Consider the following 13,397-nt stretch of genomic DNA (forward strand, 5'->3'; position numbering starts at 1 on the left):
TGTCTTAATATTTACATTTTCACAGATTCTGTGTAAATATTTACATGTCCATAGAGATTCTGTGTAAATATTTACATGTTCGTACAGATTGTGTGTAAATATTTACATGTTTACACACATTCTGTGTAAACATTTACATGTTTATACACATTCTGTGTAAACATTTACATGTTTATACACATTCTGTGTAAATATTTACATGTTCATAAACATTCTGTGTAAATATTTACATGTTTATACAGATTCTGTGTAAATATTTACATGTTCATTCAGATTCTGTGTAAATATTTACATGTTCATAAACATTCTGTGTAAATATTTACATGTTTATACAGATTCTGTGTAAATATTTACATGTTCTTTCAGATTCTGTGTAAATGTTTACACGTTTATACAGATTCTGTGTAAATATTTACATATTTATACAGATTCTTTGTAAATATTTACAACTTTATACAGCTTCTGTGTAAATATTTACATGTTTATAAAGATTCTGTGTAAATATTTACAGGTTTATACAGATTCTGTGTAAATATTTACATGTTTATACAGATTATGCGTAAATATCTACATGTTTATACAGATTCTTTGTAAATATTTACACGTTTATACGGATTCTGTGTAAATATATACAGGTTTATTCAGATTCTGTGTAAATATTTACGGGTTTATATAGATTCAGAGAAAATATTTACCGGTTTATACAGATTCTGTGTAAATATTTACAGGTTTTTAAAGATTCTGTGTAAATATTTACAGGTTTTTTCAGATCCTGTGTAAATATTTACATGTTTATACAGACTCTGTGTAAATATTTACATGTTTATACAGATTCTGTGTAAATATGTACATGTTTATACAGATTCTGTGTAAATATTACATGTTTATAAAGATTGTGTGTAAATATTTACATGTTTATACAGATTCTGTGTAAATATTTACATGTTCATAGAGATTCTGTGTAAATATGTACATGTTTATACAGATTCTGTCTAAATATTTACGTTTTTACAGATTCTGTGTAAATATTTACATGTTCATACACATTCTGTGTAAATATTTACAGGTTCGTACAGATTCTGTGTAAATATTTACATGATTATACAGATTCTGTGTAAACATTTACATGTTTATACACATTCTGTGTAGATATTTACATGTTCATAAACATTCTGTGTAAATATTTACATGTTTATACTGATTCAGTGTAAATATTTACATGTTCATAGAGATTCTGTGTAAATATTTACATGTTTATACAGATTCTTTGTAAACATTGACATCTTTATACAGATTCTGTGTAAATATTTACATGTTTATACAGATTTTGTGTAAATATTTACCTTTTGTACAGATTCTGTGTAAATATTTACATGTTTATAGAGATTCTGTGTAAATATTTACAAGTTTATAGAGATTCTGTGTAAATATTTACATGTTTATACTGATTCTGCGTAAATATTTACATATTTATACAGATTCTCTGTAAGTATTTACAGGTTTTTACAGATTCCGTGTAAATATTTACAGGTTTATACAGATTCTGTGTAAATATTTACATGTTTATACAGGTTATGCGTAAATATCTACATGTTTATACATATTCTTTGTAAACATTTACACGTTTATACGGATTCTTTGTAAATATGTACAGGTTTATTCAGATTCTGTGTAACTATTTAGGGGTTTATATAGATTCTGAGTAAATATGTACCGGTTTATACAGATTCTGTGTAAATATTTACAGGTTTTTAAAGATTCTGTGTAAATATTTACAGGTTTTTTCAGATTCTGTGTAAATATTTACATCTTTATACAGATTCTGTGTAAATATGTACATGTTTATACAGATACTGTGGAAATACTTACATGTTTATAAAGATTGTGTGTAAATATTTACATGTTTATTCAGACTCTGGGTAAATATTTACATGTTCATAGAGATTCTGTGTAAATATTTACATGTTTATACAGATTGTGTCTAAATATTTACGTTTTTACAGAATCAGTGTAAATATTTACACGTTCACAGAGATTCTGTGTAAATATTTACATGTTCGTACAGATTCTGTGTAAATATTTACCTGTTTATACAGATTCTGTGTAAACATTTACATGTTTGTACACATTCTGTGTAAATATTTACATGTTCATACACATTCTGTGTAAATATTTACGTTTATACAGATTCTGTGTAAATATTTACCTTTTTATACAGATTCTGTGTAAATATTTACATGTTTATAGAGATTCTGTGTAAATATTTACAAGTTTATAGAGATTCTGTGTAAATATTTACATGTTTATACTGATTCTGTGTAAATATTTACATATTTATACAGATTCTCTGTAAATATTTACAGGTTTTTACAGATTCCGTGTAAATATTTACAGATTTATACGGATTCTGTGTAAATATTTACATGTTTATACTGATTATGAGTAAATATCCACATGTTTATACAGATTCTTTGTAAATATTTACACGTTTATTCGGATTCTGTGTAAATATGTACAGGTTTATTGAGATTCTGTGTAAATATTTAGGGGTTTATATAGATTCTGAGTAAATATTTACATGTTTATACACATTCTGTGTAAATATTTACAGGTTTTTAAAGATTCTGTGTAAATATTTACAGGTTTTTTCAGATTCTGTGTAAATATTACATGTTTATACAGATTCTGTGTATATATTTTCATGTTCATACAGATTCTGTGTAAATATTTACATGTTCATACAGATTCTGTGTAAATATTTACAAGTTCATACACCTTCTGTGTAAATATTTACATGTTCATAGAGATTCTGTGTAAATATTTATATGTTTATACAGATTCTGTCTTAATATTTACATTTTCACAGATTCTGTGTAAATATTTACATGTCCATAGAGATTCTGTGTAAATATTTACATGTTCGTACAGATTGTGTGTAAATATTTACATGTTTACACACATTCTGTGTAAACATTTACATGTTTATACACATTCTGTGTAAACATTTACATGTTTATACACATTCTGTGTAAATATTTACATGTTCATAAACATTCTGTGTAAATATTTACATGTTTATACAGATTCTGTGTAAATATTTACATGTTCATTCAGATTCTGTGTAAATATTTACATGTTCATAAACATTCTGTGTAAATATTTACATGTTTATACAGATTCTGTGTAAATATTTACATGTTCTTTCAGATTCTGTGTAAATGTTTACACGTTTATACAGATTCTGTGTAAATATTTACATATTTATACAGATTCTTTGTAAATATTTACAACTTTATACAGCTTCTGTGTAAATATTTACATGTTTATAAAGATTCTGTGTAAATATTTACAGGTTTATACAGATTCTGTGTAAATATTTACATGTTTATACAGATTATGCGTAAATATCTACATGTTTATACAGATTCTTTGTAAATATTTACACGTTTATACGGATTCTGTGTAAATATATACAGGTTTATTCAGATTCTGTGTAAATATTTACGGGTTTATATAGATTCAGAGAAAATATTTACCGGTTTATACAGATTCTGTGTAAATATTTACAGGTTTTTAAAGATTCTGTGTAAATATTTACAGGTTTTTTCAGATCCTGTGTAAATATTTACATGTTTATACAGACTCTGTGTAAATATTTACATGTTTATACAGATTCTGTGTAAATATGTACATGTTTATACAGATTCTGTGTAAATATTACATGTTTATAAAGATTGTGTGTAAATATTTACATGTTTATACAGATTCTGTGTAAATATTTACATGTTCATAGAGATTCTGTGTAAATATGTACATGTTTATACAGATTCTGTCTAAATATTTACGTTTTTACAGATTCTGTGTAAATATTTACATGTTCATACACATTCTGTGTAAATATTTACAGGTTCGTACAGATTCTGTGTAAATATTTACATGATTATACAGATTCTGTGTAAACATTTACATGTTTATACACATTCTGTGTAAATATTTACATGTTCATACACATTCTGTGTAAATGTTTACATGTTTATACAGATTCTGTGTAAATATTTACATGTTTATACAGATTCTGTGTAAATATTTATATGTTTATACAGATTCTGTGTAAATATTTACGTTTGTACAGATTCTGTGTAAGTATTTACATGTTCATAGACATTGTGTGTGGATATCTACATGTTCGTACAGATTCTGTGTAAATATTTGCATGTTTATACAGATTCTGTGTAAACATTTACATGTTTATACACATTCTGTGTAGATATTTACATGTTCATAAACATTCTGTGTAAATATTTACATGTTTATACTGATACAGTGTAAATATTTACATGTTCATAGAGATTCTGTGTAAATATTTACATGTTTATACAGATTCTTTGTAAACATTGACATCTTTATACAGATTCTGTGTAAATATTCACATGTTTATACAGATTTTGTGTAAATATTTACCTTTTGTACAGATTCTGTGTAAATATTTACATGTTTATAGAGATTCTGTGGAAATATTTACAAGTTTATAGAGATTCTGTGTAAATATTTACATGTTTATACTGATTCTGCGTAAATATTTACATATTTATACAGATTCTCTGTAAGTATTTACAGGTTTTTACAGATTCCGTGTAAATATTTACAGGTTTATACAGATTCTGTGTAAATATTTACATGTTTATACAGGTTATGCGTAAATATCTACATGTTTATACAGATTCTTTGTAAACATTTACACGTTTATACGGATTCTTTGTAAATATGTACAGGTTTATTCAGATTCTGTGTAACTATTTAGGGGTTTATATAGATTGTGAGTAAATATTTACCGGTTTACACAGATTCTGTGTAAATATTTACAGGTTTTTAAAGATTCTGTGTAAATATTTACAGGGTTTTTCAGATTCTGTGTAAATATTTACATCTTTATACAGATTCTGTGTAAATATGTACATGTTTATACAGATTCTGTGGAAATACTTACATGTTTATAAAGATTGTGTGGAAATATTTACATGTTTATTCAGACTCTGGGTAAATATTTACATGTTCATAGAGATTCTGTGTAAATATTTACATGTTTATACAGATTCTGTCTAAATATTTACGTTTTTACAGAATCAGTGTAAATATTTACACGTTCACAGAGATTCTGTGTAAATATTTACATGTTCGTACAGATTCTGTGTAAATATTTACCTGTTTATACAGATTCTGTGTAAACATTTACATGTTTGTACACATTCTGTGTAAATATTTACATGTTCATACACATTCTGTGTAAATATTTACATGTTCATACACATTCTGTGTAAATATTTACATGTTTATACAGATTCTGTGTAAATATTTACCTTTTCATACAGATTCTGTGTAAATATTTACATGTTTATAGAGATTCTGTGTAAATATTTACAAGTTTATAGAGATTCTGTGTAAATATTTACATGTTTATACTGATTCTGTGTAAATATTTACATATTTATACAGATTCTCTGTAAATATTTACAGGTTTTTACAGATTCCGTGTAAATATTTACAGATTTATACAGATTCTGTGTAAATATTTACATGTTTATACTGATTATGAGTAAATATCCACATGTTTATACAGATTCTTTGTAAATATTTACACGTTTATTCGGATTCTGTGTAAATATGTACAGGTTTATTCAGATTCTGTGTAAATATTTAGGGGTTTATATAGATTCTGAGTAAATATTTACATGTTTATACACATTCTGTGTAAATATTTACAGGTTTTTAAAGATTCTGTGTAAATATTTACAGGTTTTTTCAGATTCTGTGTAAATATTACATGTTTATACAGATTCTGTGTATATATTTTCATGTTCATACAGATTCTGTGTAAATATTTACATGTTCATACAGATTCTGTGTAAATATTTACAAGTTCATACACCTTCTGTGTAAATATTTACATGTTCATAGAGATTCTGTGTAAATATTTATATGTTTATACAGATTCTGTCTTAATATTTACATTTTAACAGATTCTGTGTAAATATTTACATGTCCATAGAGATTCTGTGTAAATATTTACATGTTCGTACAGATTCTGTGTAAATATTTACATGTTTATACACATTCTGTGTAAACATTTACATGTTTATACACATTCTGTGTAAATATTTACATGTTCATAAACATTCTGTGTAAATATTTACATGTTTATACAGATTCTGTGTAAATATTTACATGTTCATTCAGATTCTGTGTAAATATTTACATGTTCATAAACATTCTGTGTAAATATTTACATGTTTATACAGATTCTGTGTAAATATTTACATGTTCTTTCAGATTCTGTGTAAATATTTACACGTTTATACAGATTCTGTGTAAATATTTACATATTTATACAGATTCTTTGTAAATATTTACAATTTTATACAGCTTCTGTGTAAATATTTACATGTTTATAAAGATTCTGTGTAAATATTTACAGGTTTATACAGATTCTGTGTAAATATTTACATGTTTATACAGATTATGCCTAAATATCTACATGTTTATACAGATTCTTTGTAAATATTTACACGTTTATACGGATTCTGTGTAAATATATACAGGTTTATTCAGATTCTATGTAAATATTTACGGGTTTATATAGATTCAGAGAAAATATTTACCGGTTTATACAGATTCTGTGTAAATATTTACAGGTTTGTAAAGATTCTGTGTAAATATTTACAGGTTTTTTCAGATCCTGTGTAAATATTTACATGTTTATACAGACTCTGTGTAAATATTTACATGTTTATACAGATTCTGTGTAAATATGTACATGTTTATACAGATTCTGTGTAAATATTACATGTTTATGAAGATTGTGTGTAAATATTTACATGTTTATACAGATTCTGTGTAAATATTTACATGTTCATAGAGATTCTGTGTAAATATGTACATGTTTATACAGATTCTGTCTAAATATTTACGTTTTTACAGATTCTGTGTAAATATTTACATGTTCATACACATTCTGTGTAAATATTTACAGGTTCGAACAGATTCTGTGTAAATATTTACATGATTATACAGATTCTGTGTAAACATTTACATGTTTATACACATTCTGTGTAAATATTTACCTGTTCATACACATTCTGTGTAAATGTTTACATGTTTATACAGATTCTGTGTAAATATTTACATGTTTATACAGATTCTGTGTAAATATTTATATGTTTATACAGATTCTGTGTAAATATTTACGTTTGTACAGATTCTGTGTAAGTAGTTACATGTTCATATACATTGTGTGTGGATATCTACATGTTCGTACAGATTCTGTGTAAATATCTGCATGTTTATACAGATCCTGTGTAAACATTTACATGTTTATACACATTCTGTGTAGATATTTACGTGTTCATAAACATTCTGTGTAAATATTTACATGTTTATACTGATTCAGTGTAAATATTTACATGTTCATAGAGATTCTGTGTAAATATTTACATGTTTATACAGATTCTTTGTAAACATTTACATCTTTATACAGATTCTGTGTAAATATTTACATGTTTATACAGATTCTGTGTAAACATTTACATGTTTATACAGATTCTGTGCAAATATTTACATGTTTATTGAGATTCTGTGTAAATATTTGCAAGTTTATAGAGATTCTGTGTAAATATTTACATGTTTATTTTGATTCTGTGTAAATATTTACATATTTATATAGATTCTGTGTAAATATTTCAGATTTTTACAGATTCCGTGTAAATATTTACAGGTTTATACAGATTCTGTGTAAATATTAACCTCTTTATACTGATTCTGTGTAAATATTTACATGTTTATACAGATTATGCGTAAATATTTGCATGTTTATACAGATTCTGTGTAACTATTTACAAGTTTATAAAGATTCTGTGTAACTATTTACAAGTTTATACAGATTCTGTGTAAATATTTACATGTTTATACAGATTCTGTGTAAATATTTACATATTCATACACATTCTGTGTAAATATTTACAGGTTTATACAGATTCTGTGTAAATATTTACATGTTCATAGAGATTCTGTGTAAGTATTTACATGTTTATTCAGATTCTGTGTAAATATTTACGTTTGTACAGATTCTGTGTAAATATTTACATGTTCATAGACATTCTGTGTGGATATCTACATGTTCGTACAGATTCTGTGTATATATTTACATGTTTATACAGATTCTGTGTAAACATTTACATGTTCATACACATTCTGTGTATATATTTACATGTTCATACACATTCTGTGTAAATATTTACAGGTTTATACAGATTCTGTGTAAATATTTACATGTTCATAGAGATTCTGTGTAAATATTTACATGTTTATACAGATTCTTTGTAAACATTTACATCTTTATACAGATTCTGTGTAAATATTTACATGTTTATACAGATTCTGTGTAAATATTTACATGTTTATACAGATTCTGTGCAAATATTTACATGTTTATAGAGATTCTGGGTAAATATATACAAGTTTAAATAGATTCTGTGTAAATATTTACTTGTTTATACTGATTCTGTGTAAATATTTACATATTTATATAGATTCTGTGTAAATATTTCAGATTTTTACAGATTCCGTGTAAATATTTACAGTTTTATTCAGATTCTGTGTAAATATTTACCTCTTTATACTGATTCTGTGTAAATATTCACATGTTTATACAGATTATGCGTAAATATTTGCATGTTTATACAGATTCTGTGTAAGTATTTACATGTTTATACAGATTCTGTGTAAATATTTACATGTTTATACAGATTCTGTGTAAATCTTTACATGTTTATACAGATTCTTTGTATATATTTACATCTGTATTCAGATTCTGTGTAAATATTTACATGTTTATAAAGATTCTTTGTAAATATTTACATGTTTATACAGATTCTGTGTAAATATTTACATGTTTATACAAATACTGTGTAAATATTTACATGTTCATATAGATTCTGCGTAAATATTTACATGTTCATACAGATTCTTTGAAAATATTTACATCTTCATACAGATTCTGTGGGAATATTTACATTCTCATACATATTCTGTGTAAATATTTACATGTTCATACAGATTCTGTGTAAATATTTACATGTTCATGGAGATTCTGTGTAAATATTTACATGTTTATACAGATTCTGTCTAAATATTTAGGTTTGTACAGATTCTGTGTAAATATTTACATGTTCATAGAGATTCTGTGTAAATATTTACATGTTCGTACAGATTCTGTGTAAATATTTACAGGTTTATACAGATTCTGTGTAAACATTTACATGTTTATGCACATTCTGTGGAAATATTTACATGTTCATACACATTCTTTTTAAATATTTACATGTTTATACAGATTCTGTGTAAAAATTTACATGTTTATACAGATTCTGTGTAAATATTTACATGTTTATTCAGATTCTGTGTAAATACTTATATGTTTATAAAGATTTTGTTTAAATATTTACATGTTTATACAGATTCTGTGTAAATATTTACATATTTATACAGATTCTTTGTAAATATTTACAACTTTATACAGATTCTGTGTAAATATTTACATGTTTATAAAGATCCTGTGTAAATATTTACATGTTTATAGAGATTGTGTGTATTTATTTACAGGTATATACAGATTCTGTGTAAATATTTAGGGGTTTATATAGATTCTGTGTAAAAATTAACGGCTTTATACAGATTATGTGTAAATATTTACAGATTTTTAAGGATTCTGTGTAAATATTTACTGGTCTTTACAGATTCTGTGTAAATATTTACATGTTTATACAGATTCTGTGCAAATATTTACATGTTTACAGAGATTCTGTGTAAATAGTTACAAGTTTGTAGAGATTCTGTGTAAATATTTACATATTCATATAGATTTTGTTTAAATATTTCAGGTTTTTACGGATTTCGTGTAAATATCTACAGGTTTATACAGATTCTTTGTAAATATTTACATCTTTATACTGATTCTGTGTTAATATTTACATGTTTATATAGATTAAGCATAAATATTTACATGTTTATACAGATTCTGTGTAAATATTTATATGTTTATACAGATTCTGTGTAAATATTTACATGTTTATACAGATTCTTTGTAAATATTTAGGGGTTTATATAGATTCTAACTAAATATTTACATGTTTACACATTCTGTGTAAATATTTACAGGTTTTTGAAGATTCTGTGTAAATATTTACAGGTTTTTTCAGATTCTGTGTAAATATTTACATGTTTACACAGATTGTGTGTAAATATTTACATGTTAATACAGATTCTGTGTCAATAATTACATGTTTATACAGATTCTGTGTAAATATTTACATGTTTATAGAGATTCTGTGTATATATTTACAGGTATATACAGATTCTGTGTAAATATTTAGCGATTTATATAGATTCTGTGTAAAAATTAACGGCTTTATACAGATTATGTGTAAATATTTACAGGTTTTTAAAGATTATGTGTAAATATTTACTGGTTTTTACAGATTCTGTGTAAATATTTACATGTTTATACACATTCTGTGTAAATATTTTCATGTTCATACACATTCTGTGAAAATATTTACATGTTTATACAGATTCTGTGTAAATACTTACAGGTTAATACAGATTCTGAGTAAATATTTACATGTTTATACAGATTCTGTGTAAATATTTTCATGTTTATACAGATTCTGTGTAAATCTTTTCATGTTTATACAGATTCTGTGTAACTATTCACATGTTTATACAGATTCTGTGTAAATATTTACGTTTGTACAGATTCTGTGTAAATATTTACATGTTCATAGACATTCTGTGTGGATATCTACATGTTCGTACATATTCTGTGTAAATATTTACATGTTTATACAGATTCTGTGTAAACATTTACATGTTTATACACATTCTGTGTAAATATTTACATGTTCATACACATTCTGTGTAAATATTTACAGGGTTATACAGATTCTGTGTAAATATTTACATGTTCATAGAGATTCTGTGTAAATATTTACATGTTTATAAAGATTCTGTGTAAATATTTACATTTGTACAGACCCTGTGTAAATATTTACATGTTCATAGACATTCTGTGTGGATATCTACATGTTCGTACAGATTCTGTGTAAATATTTACATGTTAATACACATTCTGTGTAAATATATACAGGTTTATACAGATTCTGTGTAAATATTTACATGTTCATAGAGATTCTGTGTAAATATTTACATGTTTATACAGATTCTTTGTAAACATTTACATCTTTATACAGATTCTGTGTAAATATTTACATGTTTACACAGATTCTGTGTAAATATTTACATGTTTATACAGATTCTGTGCAAATATTTACATGTTTATAGAGATTCTGTGTAAATATTTACAAGTTTATAGAGATTCTGTGTAAATATTTACATGTTTATTCTGATTCTGTGTAAATATTTACATATTTATCTATATTCTGTGTAAATATTTCAGATTTTTACAGATTCCGTGTAAATATTTACAGGTTTATACAGATTCTGTGTAAATATTAACTTCTTTATACTGATTCTGTGTAAATATTTACATGTTTATACAGATTATGCGTAAATATTTGCATGTTTATACAGATTCTGTGTAACTATTTACATGTTTATACAGATTCTGTGTAATATTTACAAGTTTATACAAATACTGTGTAAATATTTACATGTTCATATAGCTTCTGCATAAATATTTACATGTTCATACAGATTCTGTGAAAATATTTACATGTTCATACAGATTCTGTGGGAATATTTACATTATCATACACATTCTGTGTAAATATTTACAGGGTTATACAGATTCTGTGTACATATTTACATGTTCATAGAGATTCTGTGTAAATATTTACATGTTTATAAAGATTCTGTGTAAATATTTACATTTGTACAGATTCTGTGTAAATATTTACATGTTTATACAGATTCTGTGTAAATATTTTCATGTTTATTCAGATTCTGTGTAAATATTTACATGTTTATACAGATTCTGTGTAACTATTTACATGTTTATACAGATTCTGTGTAAATATTTACGTTTGTACAGATTCTGTGTAAATATTTACATGTTCATAGACATTCTGTGTGGATATCTACATGTTCATACACATTCTGTGTAAATATTTACATGTTTATACAGATTCTGTGTAAATACTTACATGTTTATACAGATTCTGAGTAAATATTTACATGTTTATGCAGATTCTGTGTAAATATTTACATGTTGATACAGATTCTGTGTAAATATGTACATGTTGATGCAGATACTGTGTAAATATGTACATATTGATACAGATTCTGTGTAAATATTGACATGTTGATACAGATTCTGTGTAAATATGTACATGTTTATACAGATTCTGTGTAAATATTTACATGTTTATACAGATTCTGTGTAAATATTTACAAGTTCATAGAGATTCTGTGTAAATATTTATATGTTTATACAAATTCTGTGGATATATTTACTTATTTATACAGATTCTGGGTAAATATTTAGGGGTTTATATAGATTCTGAGTAAATATTTACATGTTTACACATTCTGTGTAAATATTTACAGGTTTTTAAAGATTCTGTGTAAATATTTACATGTTTACACAGATTCTATGTAAATATTTACATGTTTATACAGATTCTGTGTAAATATTTACTTCTTTATAAAGATTGTGTTTAAATATTTACATGTTTATAAATATTGTGTGTAAATATCTACATGTTTATACAGATTCTGTGTCAATATTTACATGTTTATACAGATTTTGTGTAAATATATACATTTCCATACAGATTCTGTGTAAATATTTACATGTTCATACAGATTCTGTGTAAATATTTACATGTTTACACAGATTCTGTGTAAATATTTACATGTTCATAGAGATTCTGTGTAAATATTTATATGTTTATACAGATTCTGTGTAAATATTTACATGTTTATACAGGTTCTGTGTAAATATTTACATGTTCATACAGATTATGTGTAAACATTTACATGTTCATGGAGATTCTGTGTAAATATTTACATGTTTATACAGATTCTGTGTAAACATTTACATGTTTATACACATTCTGTGTAAATATTTACATGTTTATACACATTCTGTGTAAATATTTACATGTTTATACAGATTCTGTGTAAATATTTATACGTTTATACAGATTCTGAGTAAATATTTACATGTTTATAAAGATTCTGTGTAAATATTTACATGTTTATAGAGATTCTGTGTAAATATTTACAGGTATATACAGATTCTGTGTAAATATTAAGGGGTTTATATAGATTCTGTGTAAAAATTGACGGCTATATACAGATTCTGTGTAAATATTTACAGGTTTTAA

This window comes from Pan paniscus, chromosome 23 (genome assembly GCF_029289425.2).
Source record: "Pan paniscus chromosome 23, NHGRI_mPanPan1-v2.0_pri, whole genome shotgun sequence".
In the NCBI taxonomy this organism is placed as follows: Eukaryota; Metazoa; Chordata; class Mammalia; order Primates; family Hominidae; genus Pan; species Pan paniscus.